The 20021-nt window shown below is 39.9% G+C and overlaps 1 protein-coding gene across 4 annotated transcripts in view; it reads right to left on the reverse strand.

The window, feature by feature from the left end:
* Window positions 1–20021, reverse strand: part of SUCLG2 (succinate-CoA ligase GDP-forming subunit beta) — a 113042-nt gene that overhangs the window by 25522 nt on the left and 67499 nt on the right. The window contains exon 10 of one of the 4 annotated variants that reach the window (XR_011003125.1): window positions 12874–19986. The exons of the other annotated variants lie outside the window; for them this stretch is intronic. The gene's annotated coding sequence lies outside the window, so the exon portion shown is untranslated. The remainder of the gene's footprint in view (window positions 1–12873; window positions 19987–20021) is intronic. 4 annotated transcript variants of the gene reach the window in all.

Here is a 20021-nt window from a genome sequence, read left to right on the forward strand (position 1 = left end):
CATCACCCTTTAATGCAAATTGCCAAGGCAAGCCCAAGGACATGACAGCTGACTGTCACCAGGATGTTTGGATTCTTGGTCTAAATACTTACACCTCAAACTGGCCATTGTTTTTTACACAAACTCACAAAGAGCCCTCATTCAATGTCATGACCTCAGTTATTTTCTGGCCTGGACTACAAGTTTCCATAAGATCTCCCTTCCTGCAAAGCAACTATGGTTCAGTTAAGCACCATCATAGCCAGCCTCTATTATTACCTGCTAGGCTTTGATTACCAGAACTTCAGCAAATCCAATATCCCTGATTTTCTCTTATGGCTGCAGCTGTGAAAATGACTTCTGGAGAACACTGGAGCTAGCAGAAAATGCCAAAGTGGTTCTACACTGAGAGCTTGCTGCTCTCCCCCTCGCATAAAATTCACACACAAGTTACAAAGCTACTTCTGAAATAATTGTCCACTCTTTCTGTTTTGAAATCAAAACCCAGCAAGTCCTTCTTGTGTCTGCCCAAAGCCTTCCACCCCACCCAGCACTGAGGAATTACAACCCTTCTTTATGCCCCACATTTTTTATTTGACAAACGAACTCCACAAACCCATGTAATGGCAGAGCTGTGAATGCTCACAGTTAATAATGCTTCATGTGAGGAACCAACTGGAATTCTTTCAAACATTTTACAGCCAAACAAACAAAATTTACTTATTGGTAAATCACAAACCATACAACTCCTCAGTCAGGATCTACATTTAGCTACAGCCATTGGTAGGCAGGACAAACTGTTTTAAAGCACAGAATAATGCAATAGCCCAGCCTGTAAATTGCTGAATGTGGCTGTCACCAGGATATTTGGGTTTTTACTTCACTCACTGGTTAGTTTCAGGCCTTCCCATACATGGCAAGCATTTGTAAGCATTCTTCTGAAAGTATGTTGGTCCATTAAAAAAAAAAAAAGTAAAAAAACTTGTATGGACACTGTTCAACACTGCACACAGCTGCAAATGGTAAAGACTTAAATGTGTACAAACCCTCAAAGAAACAAAACCCATTGTATTGATTTCTGGAAAGCTATTTTGGTTTCCCAATTATGAAAAAGCTACAGGTAGCAGTTTTCAGTATAATGTTATGCTGCAGTTGTCGCCTGTTTCTCATTAATTTTTTATTCCTACAAGAAAAAGTCTTTCCTGGGAGCACTAAGTGTCAGTGCATGTCTGTTTCATTCACTTTTCAACACCAGACACGTATTTATTCCTAAGTTTTCAATTCCATTGCATAGCTTGCTATGCAACTTGCACACATCAACCCCAGCAGCAGACAGCTTTTCACCAAAAACTTGTAACTTGACATATACCTTGTCTTGCCTTAGGCTTAAATTGATTAATTCATCTTTCACTTGAGGCAAAGTCTCCCATTTAAAATGTTTTAGTAGGAAAAGGCAGATTTTACAAACTGAACCAGAAAAAGGGACTTTCAGCATCTTTGTCACACTTCCAAATGTGATGTTATGCACAGCTGTTAAGGAAGCCTTTACCTTAATTTTGCTGTTGCTATCTACAAGAAGTTTCTGCTTTCCAGATACTACTTCCTGTGCAAAATATGAGGACTACAAAGCAATGGTTGTCTCAGTCTTTTCTCCTCTTAGAATTCAATTTAAGTCTCACATTCTCAGATTTTTACCAAGAAAATGGAGTTAGAGGAGCTACTCAGAATATCAAAAACTCACTTAAGAAACTCATTCTATTACACCACTGAGTGGAAGACCACAGCATAACTTTTGACAGGAGACAGCTAATAGTTCAAAGGTAACAACATACTACAGTAGGTTAACTATGGAAAAGCTTCCAGGAATACATGTGCTATCTGCCTTAACTAATGATGAAGATTGAGAATTTCTTCTAAAAAAAGACACATGCTAATGCAATCACAGAACTCTGACCTTAAGGCAGTGATTTTTGGTCAAATGTTTGTGGGAAGTCAGACTAGATGATCTTAAAAGTCTTTCCTAATCTTCCAATCTGTCTCAAGGAGCATATAACAGATTTGGGGTTGCATAACCTCCATGTACAACATTTTTGCATATTACTGACATGAATTTGTTTTAATTCTAGAGTAACAGGGCAGCTGATCATCAAAATATCCATCAGCTAATCCCTTGACAGCTCATTTTGATGGCAGGACACAAGATAAGAGCAGGGGAGTTCAACCTGGAAAAGAAATTAAGGATATATGGAAAGATGTGCTGAATGGAGCAAAGAGAGGAAGAACCCCCTGCCCAAATGTTTTGCTCATGAATTTGCTCAGTTTTGTAACTCTAACAAAGATAAAGATGAGCTGATTTTCATCTGAAATTTCCCCTTTAATAGCAGAAACACTCCTCATGTGCAGAATTTGGGACAAAGAGCAACCAAATCAGTGCACTTGGGAGGTTGCTGGATAGAGCCATTTCCAGGTTAGATTGCAAATGTGCATCCATTCTTCCAGGTGTCACTGCTCTCTGTCCTGCAGCTGAAGGCAAGGAATTGTGAACAGCAGCAGGACTGCCAGCTTGATTTTCACTTGTATTTGAGGCACATAGGCCACTTTGAGCCCTTTTCATCTACACAGCAAAGCTGCCTTGCAGCAAATGAAATGCTACATCAAGTTATTCTGTGAAGAACTGCCGAGAATAACACTGCTGAGCACTTAAATCAAGGAAAGGTCTGTCCTTTGGCAGGGAAACAAGACACAGGCATGCACCTACCATGTGCCTGAACAGGGGAAGGGGCTGCAGAACAAAGGGTTTTAATGGAAGCCACAACACCTCCTTTAAACCTGAAAACAATGTTAGAAGCTCCATCACATGGCCAGTTCTCTGACCACGCAGCTGTACACACCCTACAGCCACATTTCTACAACTGTATTTATCCTGACGTTATGAATTTTACAGTTGAATTAGTGAATAAAATAAAAGCAACCTCAGCAGTGAAAATTCAAAATTGTTATCAATCCTGTAGACTGATAATAGTGACTGTTCATCTACAATGACACATGATAGATGGAGAGCTACTAAACCATTCAAACCATATATTTTAGAAGTTTGTATTATCCTTCCTCTCTCCCCCTCCTCAAATATTTACTTTCCATAGCAGTAATGACCTCAAGGCAGCCTTTGAAGATTAATGACCAGTGGAGGTTAATGGTCCTCAGCTATTCTTCAAATCATCAACTCCTCCCAGCCAGTCATTAATCCACAAGAAATGCCTTAATGCTTCACTTATTACTGCTTAAGCATCAAGCCTGTAAATTTTCAGGGCATTAAATCTCCAAAAGTAACCTTTTTCTCTTCACACACCTCTGTTTCAACAAAGCAGACAGATGAGATGGAAGTGACTTCATTTTACAGGGATTCTCCTCAACTTTACCAAAGAATAGCATTTATTTGTGTTTATTTGCACCTATTTGCTTTGAGCACTAATAAATAACATCTCCTTTCCTGTCAAAATATGGGTACCAAACCTTCTTCAGCCAGCATGTCTTTGACACCTCTATAAACAAGTGTTCTTCCTCAGCTCAGCCCAGCAGGAGACCACAGTGAAGGATGTGGCATTGCACAACTCAGGTCACACAATCTGGTTTCTAACACAAAAAAACCTCCACTTTTACTCTGCCTCTGGCTGTTGGGTAACTTGGGAGAGTATTGTCACCTCCAGAGAACTTTCTCCTTCCATTCTTTACCTGTTTGGGTTAAACTGCATAAGGAAAGGAAGAGTTCTACTGTAGGATGAGGATGGAGAGACCTCAATTTCAGCCCAGATTTCTATTCCATATTTCAACATATCCAATCAAAACAAAACTCTCCCAAGAGCCTGTTAAACTCAGCATTCCCCTGTACATAATTTTGTACACTGAAGTGGTACAGCATGTAAAAATCACTGAATCACAGAATGCTTTGGGTTGGAGGAGCTTGAAAGCTCAACTAGTGCCACCTCCAGCCATGGCAGGGACACCTTCCAGTATCCCAGGGTGCTCCGAGCCCTGTCCAGCCTGGCCTTGGACACTGTCAGGGATCCAGGGACAGCCACAGCTGCTCTGGGCACCCTCACAACCATCACAACTCATCACCTTTCCTCCACACCATTTATTAGTCTTTTAAAATGTCAGAACGAATGATTTGCTTTATTGTTCCTGGATGCCAACAGAATAAGCCATCAAAAATGGCAAAAAAATCAAGTCTTTCTTTAAGTAGTGATAACATCAATCACAGAATCTATATCCATTCAGAGTCAATTATACAAAAGCATCTAATGTAGACACATTTGGTCTAGGCAGCCCATCAATCATCTAAAGGGTAGCCTTTCTTCACCCCTTCTCTTATTCTTTTAAATGGACACCAAGTTTGACATTCTTTCCTTATTGTAATGCTCTAGCTAATAAGATGTGTTTTACAAAGTGTTCACAACTCTGATGTTCACAAGAAAATGAAAAATTCTTTGTAGGATTCAGTGTCATATGACAAACACAGCAAGATTTCATTATTCCTCAATCATTTTCTTTGAGAAAAACACCACAACACAACAGTCAGAAAAATGTTGACACTAAATTTAGAAAAAGACTAGACATAATATCAGACTATTATCATGCTCATTTATATTGGCACTCAATGAGCATTAGTTGTGAAGGCAGCAGGGCTGGCTGTCAAATGTGAGCAAATTGACAAGCTATTAGAGTGCCAACTGGAGGGATTCAATTAGAATATTTACTCCAGTACCAGCAAAACCTCGCTTTTAAGATAAGGCAGAAATGTGGTGTGTGTTGACCAGGAAATAAAGATAGAAAATTAATAGGCATAGACAGAAATGTATCACTTCCTTTCTGCTATAAAAGCTACAAAGAAATTAACTTGAAAAGATTAACTCTAAAAAAGGTAATATCCAACACAAATCAAAGCAAAACAGTGGGCAAGCCTGTGTCATGGCTCTGTCCCAGAGACTGACAAGCTCTGATCTCCTCCAAGCTTCTTTGGGATCCCAATCTTGGGGTCAGCCTTGGACACTGATGCTTTGACAATGACCTTTCCCTCAAGTATTGAATAAATTTCAAGAAGAGCTGGGGAGTTTTTAACAATCTTTTAAGACAAAACAACATAAAAACCGCAATCTAAACCTGACAAAACTTCACCCAGACACATCTTCCCAGAATATTCTGAGTTGTAAGGGACCCACATGGATCATCGAGTCCAACTCAAGTGAATGGATTGAACCCCTGATACTGGCACTAAATGACACCATTCCCATTTCCTTACTCAAGTTTTCAGAGTCTCTGCTTCCTCCACCAGCCAGGGGTTGAACAGAGATGTACTTGGCTGCTATTTCCTAGCAGGGAGGTGGATTTGGCTCCGTCTTCAGAAGGGCCACTGCCCCAGGGCACAGGGGCTGAAAGGACAACCCATAAGTGAGGAATGGAAAGATGTTAGGAACACAAATCCCCACATGGGAAAGGATGAAGACTCAGAAGAAGAGGGAGGAACCATACAAGTAACTCCTGCAGAAGTTTGGGCATACTGAGAGAACGCATTTGAAGCCAGATTCTGTTTCCAGATGCACATCTGGAGTTATACCACAGCCCATGGAAACAGCATTTACCACCTGCCATCTTCTGTGCATGCCACCACATCACTAATTCAACTCCAAAAAATACCTGCAAGGAGTTCCAGTTACTCACTTGACAGACCATGAAATATCTTTCCTTTTTCAGCCTACTTACTTTTAAAGCTTTCCAGAGAGATGGTTTGTACTTTATTTCAAATAGGAAGTGACTTTTGGCAGGACTCTGCAAACAGAAATGCAGACTGAGTCAGGGAAGAACCCACTCAGCAGACTCCTTGCCTCATCAGGAAGGGCACACACCGAGCTAATTTCAGGATCAAAGTCTCACACTATAGCTCCTGCTGATAGGATTTTTTTCTTTTTTTGGATGATCTTCATTTCTCTTTGTTTTTAAAAATGATTAGTTCCATTTCTACTAAGATTAAATAATTATAGTTCCTCCTTAATGTTTACACCTTTTATACACTTCAAAATGCTCAGCATGTCCCTCTTCCCAGGGAGTATAATTTTTTTACCACTTCCCTATAACCCTTTCACCTCCTTCCTCCATTATTTTTGATATTTTCTTTGATTTATTCAGACATAGAAGTTTGACAGAGGAAAAAAATGAAGGCATTTATGCCAGGTCCAATTTATCAAAATCTACACAAGAATGATTTCAAAAGACAGGAAATAAAAGTTTTCCCTTTTCACATATTTACAAATTGCAATCAAAATTTAAGAAATCCTTTTAAAAATATCAAAAAGGAAAATAAAGAGAGAACACTTTCATTGTAGCTCAGGATAGAAAACGTACACTAGAGCTTTAAAAACTCTGGACTAGCAGCAAGATAAGGGAAGTTTGCTTGAAACTGTTATGATAAAAATGTGTATGAAGCATGCATGGAAAACTGGTATGTGTGATAGGGGAAAAAAAGGGAATAAAAATTAATAGATGGTGTGGGAGCCTCTAAAGGTTTCACTGCTGTGAGCTTGAAGTGACAACATCTCTAACGGGTGCCAGAGATAGGAATGTCCTACGTGGATTTTTCCCCCCATGAGTGACAATAATCATAAAGATAGAGCATCTGCACCATCACATTCTATTTCCTGCCATTTTTTTGATTTTGGCTTTTTGATGTTGGTCTTTGGAGGAAATCAGTTTCTGTGGAAACAATTTTGCCACTGATGCAGCAGGTGAAAATCGTGTCAGTGAAAAGTTAGTTTATGCACCATTTTGAAATCTGAAGGGTGGTTGGGTAAAAAAACAACCTAAACTGTACTGAAATGTGTGTTCTATCTGTGGCTGCACCAACTGCCCAGTGGACAGTCAGTGCTCAATCAGTGCATTGCACCCAACAGTGGAGAAACCTCCTCCCTTCCCTCTGCAGGCAGCCAGCAGCTGAGGAAGAACAGTAACTCAAAAATGTCCAACTCCAGCAGAATTCCGACCTTTCAGAGACAGTCCCGAGGGAAGGATTCTGTCTCAGCATCCCACCTTATGCAAGAGAGGAATCCTGCCTTCAACAAGTTCTTTGCCTTGATCCTAATTCTCAAAACACAGGTCATCTACATCTCACCTGTTCTGATGGTTTTTCTAAGCTGAATGAAACCACTCCAGTTTTTCTTGAAAGCTGAGAAGGGTCCTCGTGTCTTCCTAGAATGATTTTTCAAGAAGTACTGCTACAGAGCTGTTGTGACCATAGGAACTATGTTGTGTTAGAATGAATCACAGAATGGGCTGGAAGAAACCTTAAAACTCATCTCATTCCATCTTCTGACGTGGGCAGAGGCACCTTCCACTATCCCAGGTCGCTCCAAGACCCATCCAACCTGGCCTTGGTCACTTGGCTTTAGTGTGCACACAGTGAACACTGCTGCAGGCTCTGTGCATGTGCATAACTGCACGGGTGCATTACCCAGGGAAAAAACCCAGTTCAATTCACACTGCACAGAAAAGAACTAAATAGGTATTAAGGATCTAATATGATTTTAGTAGATTAATGCAAACCAGCACTAACACTCCAGTACCAGGAGATTTATAAATAATAGAAATATTTCACTGAAGAGAGAATCAGACCTTGACTGCTCGTGGAAATAAAACTTTTTCTCTCCCTATGGCAGTTTTGAAATTTCATCTCCAACTCTGAAAATTGGAATTTCAAAATTATTCTCAGTTAAATCCATAGAAGCACTGACCTTCAATATCTGTAATGTTCAAAGGGAAAGATACTTCCACTTCTGATTGACAGATCCATTGCAAACACAGTCTCAGCAGCTCCAGTGTGAGTGTTGAGAAATGCAACCTGAGCATCTACAGCTCGCTCATTCTAACTTATTGAAGCAGCTTTTCCTTGTCAGGGGAATTACACAATTCAAGATTCAGCCCTACAGATAACAGCAATCAGGAAACCACTCTCATGTATGAAGTGATCTTAAGCATTGGAGTGACAAAATAAATCAAATCTTCCTATAAAACTCCATCTTAATAGGAAAGTGCCAGCTTTCAATTAAAATCTTGAATTATCCTTTGTATTTACTACCTGGAGACTCCACAAGCAATTTAGATAAAATACTTACACTGAAAAAGTCCCTTAAACTTCAAAATAAACTTCAAGCTGCAAATTAGACAAACCTCAACTCAATGGCTATGCAAGTGTTGTTGCAAAAGACAAATTTACTTTGTTCATTCTGGAGAACAGCTTTCTACCACAGAAACTCTTCCTGGGACAGACCTTCCTTGGATCTTTCCAGCCTGAAATTCCACAGCTGATTCCTGGAAGCCTTGACATCCCAGCCCTCACACAGACCATGCAGCACTAACACAAGTGAGAAGCAAAGCACACAAATGTCACAGCCCCTGACCTGTGCTCCTCTGAGCAGTCTCCAAACTAACCCAAATCAGAAAAAAAAAAATCCAAGTTTCCTTAAGAGCTAGAGATTAAGAAAGAAATTTGATATTACCTGCCTGCATTTATTTTAAGTGAGAAGTACTCAAAAATACTTAGAAAATTGCCTTAAAACCTTTCCAGAAGTAGAAAATACTGCTACAACTTTAAGTGCTTTTGCCTCCAACCCTTCCAGACCCTCTGCTATCTAAAATGTTTGATAATGCCTCAGTGGGTTACCAAGTTAAACCCCCTCGTTGAGGGCTGAAAAGCTCTTGAATACATGAGCAAGATCAAAGCAGGTAAGCTCAATAAACTGTGTAGTCCCTGTTTAGGGACTTGAGGAGCATCACTTCCTCAGCATGTTGGAAGTAATTTTCTCTGGTGACATGCTATGTTTTGTCTTACTGAACATTTAACCTCTAGCTCTGGACAGCACACATTTGGCACCAGCACATTTCTTTAGGGAACACCAGAGCGGTTACTTCAAGTGACAGTTTTCTAATTATTCTGTCAAGCATCAATCTGTGAAGTTCCCAGTTCCTCAGCGCCCTGATTGACAGGGCAATCAGCACTTTACTTAAAGCCTCTAGAGCTGTTCTGGCCTGACAAATGCTTTAAGAAAAACCACGAAAAACAACCCAACCAACCCCTCCTTCCCAGTGTGAAAATGGAGTTGAATATTTGACTTCCAAAACAAATCCCCACTTTCTGCAAATACAATTCCCCAAAGTAACCAAAAATTTGCATTAACATAAAAAATGCACCTCCAGAGAAGGAAGAGCTGACCAAAACAATATTTTCTTTTATATTACAATAATTCATTTGTGGCATTTTATTGTGGACCAAGTCAGCTGAAGAAAGTACATCAAAAACAGAGAAGGAACTGAGACAGCACAATCATTTTCACTGAAATTTTCCTTCTCTTAAGAGAGGGAAAAGAGCCCCACCTCTGAAGCACTTTTAGCTTGATTCCAAGTTCCCCTGATTTCTGATAAACATCATCTTCCTCTGCTGAGGGTGGGATTGTGACTCTGGGGCCTTACAGCACTTCTGACTGAAGAAGAAGCGACAAAATGAGGGACTTGGTGAGTGATCAACAATTATCCCTGTACCAAGTTCAGGGAATAGTAAAAGCTATTTAGTAGTCATGACCACATTTTCCTAAATCACTCGAAAGTACTTCATGCTCTTTATCCACCGTGTAATTAAATTCAACACCAGGGCTGAGATTTGGACCAAGAATTTGGCACTAGAATTACACAGGGTTTGATTTATATGCCAAGATGCTGCACCTGAGAATTCAATAGTGGAGCTGCTCTTGGCTTGCTGGGACAATCTTGTGTTGGTGTTGTTCAACTTCACACAAAGGGAAGCTCTCTCACCGTACAGAACTGCAGCACCAATACCAGCAAAATGCTAATAATAGTTTCTACTGAAATCCAACTTGTGCCAGATTTTCTCCTTTGGTTTGAAATGGTAAATTATGAATAATGGAAGTTTGGTAGCCGGCTTTTTATGGTGAGTGCTCTGAAGTGCTGTGTGGTAAAATACACTGAACTCAGAAAGACAGAAAAATAAATGAAATACCAAATCAGGTGTCAAACAAAGGGTAGAGGAGGGTAGCACATTTTATCCCTAATAAAAGTGAGCTGCAGAAAATTTCTCTTTAGATTTAATCTTTTTTTTGAGGACATTAAATTTGAAAACATATTCACACAAAAATTTCTTTTTTATTTCCTTGGATTTGAAAAAAAATTCCAATAGATCTTGGGAGAAGGGAATGACAGAGCTGAGCAAGTGGCAGAAGGAAGCTCTTTGATGAAAAGCCTCACACTGCCGTGGTCAGTAAGGTGGAAGCTCTTCCACTGGTCAGGGGCAAGGCTGAACCCATCTGCTTTTCTTAGGGAAGTTCAACAGATGTTCAGCATTATTAAGAGAGTTAAAGGAATGCTGCTGATATGTAGACACCATCCTTGCTCGAATTGTTTATATATTTCCAGTTCAATTACTTCCACAGTTTGTATGACTAAGTGAAAACAAAAATGTATTTGAGATTCCCTCAAAGTAATACACGCAAAATTCCCAGAACAACTGTGCAGAGCCCCATGGAAGTTTTGATTAAAGGCAAATCCTTCACAATTCAGAGAGCACATACTCAATCAATGGTTGAAGAGGAAAACCTCCAGGGAGCAGCAGGAACTACACAATTCTGATAAGGTTTCTGTGACTTTTCAGTAAATAGTAATTTGCTCCTTTATAGTTCTTCAATGAGAAGTCGAGCATTGCAGTCCCAAACCTTTAAATCAAATGATTTGCTGGGCATCACGCATTCAACTTTCAACACCTCCTACAAAATATTGACTCTGCACATTCATTCATTTCTATCCAATAACTAATTCTTCTTTTTTTTGCCTGTTACAGGCCCATAACAGTACTCTGGGAGGTTGACTTAATCAAGATTTAGTTAAGAAAAAAGAAATCCTTAGCATTTTCAAGTTTTAATCTTATCTAGATTAAAACTTGCACCACATAAGCATGTATATCATCTATTTTCTTAATGAGATGTTTTTCCTCTTTTCCCGTGTTATCGCTATTAATTCCAAATCCACCATTCAGAAGTGCCATCCACAGTTTATACAAAGGTTCTTGCTTTAACCACAGGCTTGGCATCACTGCCACAGGACAGAGTTTTATGCACACTTTTGTGAAGAACCTTCTCAGCAGGGCTCTGCCTGAAGGTGCAGATTTCATTCCCTTTTCTGGTGAAGTGAATACTGACTTCCATGGTCAGCTCACCTGTCAGCCACCCAGAAATCCAATTTTCTGGCACTGATAGCAGGATTGTTTCTTGCACTGAGGCACTGCAGAGTTATTTGGGGGAGGATGGCAGAGGATGGTGGGAGCCACAGCAGCCCCAGCTCCTCTGCCCTGAGCAGATTTTTTGCAGCAAGGGAGGCTCCTTCTCCCCACGTTCCCAGGGAATGAACATCTGGTGCTCTGCAGCTCTTTGGTTACTCAGGCTTACCCTTAAATAATTAGAAATGGTTTCTAAAGTAGAGCAACAGCCAGCACTGCATACAAAATAGGCTGTGGAAATGTGCACACAAGTTGTGTCAGAGCAGCAGTCGAGTAGAGATCTGGAGATTTACTCACCTTCACCATAGCAAGCTGCATGTAAAAAATCAAAAGGAAGTTCTCTTTTCCCTCTACTTATTTGATGAGTACAATAATGTATGCAAATGAAAAAGGATACAACAGCCATAGCAGAAGATTCAAGGTGAAAATGGTTTTGTAAAAGCAGTCAAATGTCTTCTAAATTCATTTGGAATAGCTGCAGTGGTACAATACCTGCTCTATCCCAGCCAGAAAGAAGAAATTATATGACTATTTGAAAACAAGTAAGGCTACTTTATTCCTAATCAGCTCTAATTGCTTGGGGGAAAAAAATCTTTAAAATATTTAGTACTTTTCTGCTGAAAAAGAAATCCCTACTTTATTCTTTAACTCTGTCTAGCCTCTGTTCTAGGTCAGCCTTCACAAGGCATCACCTACACACACCCCAGACTGCAAACATGAAAAAACTGGCCACTGGCAGATGGAAATGGAAGAACTTCTGCTTCCTGCAGATTGCTATCAGAAGGAAGAGCACCAAAAGAAATAAACTGTTCACTTTTCACACCACTCTAAAGAGAACACCTGACTTTAGAGATTGCTGAGTGAGACAGGTACAAAAAATGCAACATCTTTTGAGAAACAGGACGAAGTTTATCCTCCTATGAGAGGGTAGGTTTTTATTAGAAGGTGAAACTAAACCTGAAGCAAAAAGACTAAAAGCTACTCATTTGTGGTAGACATGGACTTGATTTGCCAACTACTTAAGCACATGATAAGCTTTAAAAGTGAATAGACTCATTTATTTCAGCTTTATCAATCCACTCAGAATAATAGATGATAAAATATTAAAACTTGAAACAGGTTTGAATTCTTGTTGAATTTGAGCATGACTGTGAAACTGTGAAATAATTCAATCCTACCTGAAGCAAAATAGAGTCAAGAGGAATAGCTTTAGTCCTCTTTAATTAAGCTGTATTTCAAACAATTTTTGTCTTTTCTGAAACTTTTCTATCACCCTATGATACCCTTCAAAAAAAGAAAAGTATCTTTACTCTAAAAATCTTAGCAATGTCAGGCCCTTCTGTCATTAAAAGATAATTTTATGATGAAAAAATGCTTGCTAATTTTGTCATGGTTTACCATTTTTTCCCCAAATTGAGTTTTATCAATAACAAAAATATGAAGTCCTATCTACCTGTGCTCCATCCATCCAGGGTGCTTCTGCAATGATAAGTAAAACCAGTTGTTATTCATTTCACCCTCACAAGAGTGTGCCTAACCCAGCACAAATGGCTGAAAGCACCTACCTGAGATACACATTTCATCATCTGGGCCAGTTTGTCAGGAACAGATGGAGGCAAGGTGATTAAATTTCTTCATTTTGATTGAAAGAACAAACACATTCCTAGACTGCCATAACACCCACTTAAAAATAATGAGAATTAAAATGTGATTTTTCTCTACAGAAGAGTTTAAGTAAGGACACCTACAACTTTTCTTTTAATATACAATTTCCTACCTGTATTATCAGATTATTTGTCTTTCATTCTCCTGTATGTGTGCTAGATGGATGATCTAAAAGTAGATTCATAATAAATTACTCATCTCACCAAGATGAATTACCAAATTGACTTTCCCAAAATAACTTCCCTTTTTACCCTTGCTAATTGTGAAATGAGTCGTATACATTTTCAAAATTTAATCAATTTGGAAATCCCAGTGAAGGATTAAAGGCTTTTCTGATGTATTTTACATGGCATTTCCTTTTTCTGGGCAATCCCAAGACGTGCAGGTTCTATTGCACAGCCTGGACATGCCATCAGGCCCTTGGCAGTCAGAGATGCTGGGAAGGAGCTCAGGATGCAGATTTCCTGCCAGGATGCATCACCTCCCATCTGAGGCCCTGCTTTGGAGTGAGCTGGCGACATCAGGCTATGACACTACAAGAAACAGGTCCCATAACCATTCCCATGTCCTTCCCAAACACTTCCCACCACAGGCTCAGCCATCCCAGCTCACCAGTGGAGACCTCAGAAAATTCCACGCTCTCCAACCCCCGGCCCTAAAACCAAAGCCAATAACAAAATCCTCTCTCACTTTGATCACTAATCCAGCACACCTCCAAACAAGCAGGAAAATGCAACAAGCCTTGCCCACAGAGCAGCTGTCTCAGGAGGGCAATGCCATTCCTGCTCCAAGAAAAATGGAAATGCCTGCTCTTCTTTCCCTGCTTTAGAAGGGACAGCACTACAGAGAGGATAACTAGCACACGAACACTTCAAGTTCCATCCAAACTACCAGCTCAGTTTGTGTTGTGGTTCTTCCACTAATTTGCCAGCATTTACCATCTATGAAAACATTCCTGCCACAAAGGAAGCAATTACAAAATCACTGCATGTCTTCCTCTTGCTTAGGAATTTTATTTTCATATCCAGTTTTTAGGATTCATTATAGCCTGCTATAAAATGCCAAAAGACATTCAACTTGTCAGTGCCCATAAATAATGACAGATTCATGTTAAAGTATATTTACATATCAATTACTTAGGACTCAATACTACACATGTTCTTGAAAAATATTTTACTTTTGGTTATAAATCAAGACAATTCAATTATGCATTTTAAATGCATAATTGTCCTCTCATTTTCATAAATATTGTCAATATGCTATCAGTCTGTAAAAGTGCCTCAGTGAAATGAAAGAATGACTTTTCAATATTTTAAGTGTTTTAAAAGATGAATAGTCATTTCATATTAATTCTGCAAAACTGCAAAGGCACATTAGAAAAGAATCCTTTCTATAGTTCTATTAGTTTGTATTTTCTCACCAATGCAGAGCTAATTAAAACTGCGGGGAAATTCCTAAATTACTCCTATAAACTCAAAACCTATGGTACCTTTAAAAGAACCATGACCTGCTCCATTTTCTAAAGATAAAATACTTTATCAAGTTCTGAAACAAAAACCCCAATATGCATTTGTGAACTTTACCCAGCTGTTCAAGATATTTCTGTGCCCTATTTTCTACCTCCACAAACTGTCACTTTATGAGAATAATCTTAAACTTCCAGAGTCAAGACATTATTGCTCTTGCAAAATTACCAATCACAGCTTTATGTTTATGTTTCCTCTCTGAAACACAGAAAGGAAGCTCCAGACCATTCACTGCTCCAAGGCAGGATCCACTCTCCCTGAAATTTCCTGGATAACTGCTCGTTTAGCTAGTCTTTAAAACCTTGTGGTGCTGGATAGTGTATAAATTCCTAAAATAAACTGCTGTAGGACTCAACTACCTTTTTTGGCTGCAGTGTTTTCAGAACAGCTACCCTATACAGCCACATTTCTTTGCTGCTCTTAACCCTTATTTCCTGCCTGAGGCAGTCACTGACCTGCAACACCAGGCAGATTGCTCAGGTTAACTGAAGGCTCCTTCACCTTTCTGTGTCTGATTCCTCTTTCAACCCTTGAATCATCTGAATATTTGAAATCAGAGGAAAAGTTGGTCTCTAGCTACCCGTTTCCTCCCTCTCAAGACAAAAAGGCCCCTGTGTTGTGCTAATAGGAGATAATATTAAGATTATGTAGCAAGATCCAGATTCCAAAAACTATGTGGAATTTTTCAATGACTGATTAGACAACATCCTACAGGAATGTCAAAATTAGTAGCAAAAATTACAACAGGTTTATTTACTCTGATTCTCTTTTTAAAAATTTAATCTTGCACTTCTACAAAACCAGTGCTGAGCACTAAACTGCCAGGAGGAGAGGGCTCTGTAATAAGCAGTGAGGAACAGTGATACCTTTTATGATTTTCATAGCACTTAACTTCTTTAACAAACCATTGAAGTTTTGATCACTGCTTGCAGATGGCAGATGAGTATCATAACCCACAGTTCACAACAAGGGGTAAACCCAGCAGTCAGAGCCTCGACTTTTGAAAATGTTTACTCAGTTCAGTGTGACCATTTTGAGACACCCAGCTGGAGCAGTGAGGGCCATGCAGAGTGCAAGCACTGCACTGGCAGTTAGCACCTGTGCAGCAGTGCAGTGCAGTGCAGTGCAGCACACAGGTGTTGTGCACTGGAGCGCCTCCTCAGCTACAGTGCTTGGAGTACTCAAACCAGAGTATGATGCTTCACCCTCTTCTTTACACAATGTGTGAAGAATTTCCATGCTGTGTAAAGAGGAGCTGGCCAATGAAGTGTGTAAAGGGTGCATGATACGTGAATGAGAAAGCAAAAGGATTCCTAATGAGTCTGTAAGGACAGGGCTCCTCTACATTATCTGAAATGACACCAAATCTGACAATTTAACACTCTATTTTATGTCTGCAACTGAATCTTATTTACATTTCCCTTTTTTCTCCAAAATTATCTGCACACTGACATAGGCTGCATGTGTGATAGGGAAGGTTATCTGTTCCTACTGATTTATGGGTTTGCATTATTGTAACACTGAGAAATCCACTGCTGACAATCAGTTAAATGCAGTGAACTGTCCACAGCCAGCCTGTGCTCTAACCATGAGGAAGTTCCCTATCACAGAAACGTGGCATTTGGAATTCTTGTATTTTTAAAGCTCTCCCCCTTGAGCAGGTCATTGTTCAAAGCTGCAGAGTGAGAGCAAACAGTCCAGAGCCACACAAATATAGTTACTCCACCCCAATCTTGCCTGAATGATTTGAGATGTTTTGAATGGTCTGAACTGAACTAGTTCACTCAATTTTAAATTAATTACCCAAAATAAAGACCAAATGCATTATACATGGCAACTTTATTTTTATTTCTGAAATCTAAGAAAATATTATCCCAAATTTTTTCTCTTAGTACAATGTTATCCCTTCTGTTGCCACATAACAGACTGCAAATGTTAAGAAAGCTAATATTAAAAATCCCTGAAGCCAAAAGGATAAGCTGGCGATAAAAATGTCTTGTATAATAAGGAAGTATAAACTGCATTATTTTCACACCAAACACAGCTGGAAAAGAAGTGAATTGCAAAGTTATGGTTTAATGATATCCTCTTTCAGAATTCTGGTCACTCTCTCAGGTGCCTGGAAAACAAAAGCCCCAAAACCTCTGCTTGACACAAAACAGTGAAACAGATCAGTGCCAATTATGTGGTGGGCACAGAGATAAATCTGAACATGAACAGGCAAAGCAAGGTGACAGGAATGATTGTCTATTCCACATAATTAAGACAATAATCTGAATTTGGACTAGATAATTGCTTAAGAAAAAAAACCCAAAGTCTTGTGTGGGTTTGATATAAATTATTCCCTGGATATGAGCTAACAGATGTCAATATGGAATATTTTTACCCGAGAAAAATTTGTCTTTCTGTCAATAGTATTTTGCCTAAATAACAAGCCAACAGTTAACATCAATTCATTTGGTGAGTCTTTTGTCATATCATCAATGACAGGCTTCAAAAAAGGTTTTTAAAGGAACTTTAGTGGGAAAAGGAGAAAAAGAACAACACACCATGTTAGCCTTTAACTGTCTGTATTTCAGTGACACTTTCTAATGGGAGTCCACTGCTAAATCAGGGCTAGAGTGTGCTGATGGTAAAACAAACCTGCTTACAGGCTAGGTTGGCTTTTGGATGAGTTTGTCAGGCCAGGTTCTGATAGCAGGGGATAAAAGGTGGCTTCTGTGAGGAGCTGCCAGGAGCTTCCCTATGTCTGATGGAGTCACCAGCTCTGAAATGGAGCCTGAGCCCTTCAGGGACAGTGGCATCACCTCTGGGATAGCAGAGTTAAGAAGTGCACAAAAACTGCAAAACAGCAGCTGGAGAGAGGAGTGAGAATAGGAGAGGAACAGCCTTGCAGGCAGCAGGGTCAGTGAAGCAGGAGGAGCAGGAACTGCCCCAGGTGCCAGGGCCAAGATTCCCCTGCAGCCCACAGAGATCCATGAAGGAGCAGGTATTTTTTCAGCTTTAGCCTTTCCAAAAAACCTTGTTGAATCCTACAAACAGTCATCATATGGTAACCAGGTCTTCAGCATGAACAAAAACAAGCACCTGTGGAGCTTGGCAAGGATGTGAGAGTGCTCATGGATGAGGACTGTGCGGGGATGCCTGAAGCAGGAATTCACACCCAGAACCTCAGAAATACCAAAGGCAACAACCACTTCAACTTCACTGTGGGACAAAGGGGGATAAATCAAGCTCCTGCAGAGTCTCCCAGCAGCTTGAACTGCCAGAATTGAGCCATCTTTCCCTTTCCTGCTAGTATCTAAAAACAGGGAAGACTGCACATTTCCTGCCAGATCAGATGCACAGCACCAACATATAGAAACAAGACAGGCAGGAAGAAGGAAAAGAAATGAAGAAAGAAAGAAAAAAAAGCAATTGGAATTTAGACAGTGAATAGAAAGGAATTCAGAACCATTGCAATGACCTGTCTAGCCCAGGAAGTATTGGATATGGCAGACAGCAAACAAGACCAGCAGAGTGTAAAAAGGGTCACTGGCTCCAGGGACATCATTTCCATCCAAAAGCCAGTGGATCAACTTTTGCAACAAAAACCCTCACATTTTTTTTTCCCTCCAAGAATTATAGACACTGACAGCTGACAGGTTAAACCAGCAGCAAACCAGCCCAGATCTTCACTTTTCCCAAAAACAATATCCTCAGCTTCACTGAATGAAATCATGGCATACCTTGATTTGTTTATTTTCTTTGTCTGGGGGAGAGGAGGGATGTGTGGTTTTTTGTTTGTTTGTGGTTGTTTTTTTGGTTTGGGGTTTTTTTTTGTTTTTTGCTTTAATACAAATAGACATTTTAAAGACAAGTGAAGAGGGAGAAAGAGATCTTTTTCAGAGTGCAGTTGAACCTTTCCTTCTGGAAGATTTCATCTTCTGCAATGTCCTCAACTCTGCCAGCACAACTAAAAACCAGCAATTCTCCATATTACAGCCCTGAAAACATTTTTTTGTTTATTTCTTTAGTCTCCAGACATTTGGATATTTAAAAAAATTAACTGAATCTCAAGTTCCCAAGAACATATTTTTATCTTATCAAGCCAGGCGGGAATCAAGTTAAAGGCCAGGGGGCAATGACTGACCAGATACAACCTGTGACTGCTGCATTAGCCACAAAGACTCTTAGGACTGAAACCCTACCATTAGTTATGAAAACAGAGAATTCATCCAATTTTCTGATTACATACTAGTGAGCTAATGGATGTGGTGTATCAGGAGAGGAAATAACAGGCATTTGCTGTATTTTCTGAACAGAATGAAATAAAACTTGAAATGTTTTGCCTTCTGCATCTTCAGCCAGTCAATGCCAGGACCGGCACAGCCCCAGCATAAATGCCTAATCCAGGTCCTTTCCATGCTCCCTTTTGCTTTCTCTCAGTAGCAGAGCTTCCCTAGCCCTGGAGCGTGCAGTTGGAAATAGTTAAGCAGTAACATATAAGCAGAATGTGTAATAGAAGGATATAACTACAAGTCAAATGTTGGGCACGCAGATGTTCTATAGCTGAGAGCTGCTAGAATGCCTTTTTGTTTTGAAATTGTTTAAACTCAGTAAGCTTCATCACCAAAATGAATACCTGCTGTTTGTGCTGCAGCAGACAGTACAAACTACTTAGCACAGTGATAATCACCAGCTAAGTTGTGTATCTGAGACCTTACTGCACCTGCTTCTCTACCACTTACACAAGTTTCAGAACTAAATTACATCTCAGGCAAACCCAGACCATCACACACTGCAGAGCAACTCAAAAAACTCGAACAACAAACACTTGAGGCATCAAGGCACCAGGTACTTAAAAAATATGCAGGGAGAGTTGCAACTGCGAAGAGCTTACGGTATGAAGTTGACCTGTGCTTATTTTGTACTGTAAATTTTCTTCTTAATTTTGCCTTGAAATTTTGCTGCAAACAGTACCCACCTCTATTTGAAAAGCCACAGCATTGTGTCACTTGCTGCTGCACAGAGCACACAATTAGAGCAATGTAATTGTCACAGGAAGGTGGCATTTAGGAGCCAGTATCACATCACAATGAACACGAGGAAAATGACTGGAATCACAGCAAACATGAGATAAAGGGGATGAAGCCAGATCCACAAAAAGAAGCAATATGTTGAAATAGTGACTTCAGCTGTGATGCTTAGGTGCAGGAGATGGGAAAGATGATCAAAGCCCTCCAACAGATTTCCATTAGTAAAAATATCAACAGCAAGGAAGCTCTGGCTGCACACAAAAGCAGAACTCCATGTTGGCAGGATGGGCAGCTGGCACTGCTCCAAAGCCCACGCCTGATCAATATTCTCCCAGCAGATACTCCACTTCTCTCTGCAAAGGGGACCACTGACCTCAACACACATCTCTAGAAATAACTTCTACTCAGTACACACAGACTAATGTCTTCTCCTCTTGTTCAAAAAAGAAAAGAGCAACTGCAGCTCCATCTGCAAATGGAAGTGTCAGAATGTTCCAGGCTATG

Source organism: Anomalospiza imberbis, chromosome 11 (genome assembly GCF_031753505.1).
Source record: "Anomalospiza imberbis isolate Cuckoo-Finch-1a 21T00152 chromosome 11, ASM3175350v1, whole genome shotgun sequence".
Taxonomy (NCBI): domain Eukaryota; kingdom Metazoa; phylum Chordata; class Aves; order Passeriformes; family Viduidae; genus Anomalospiza; species Anomalospiza imberbis.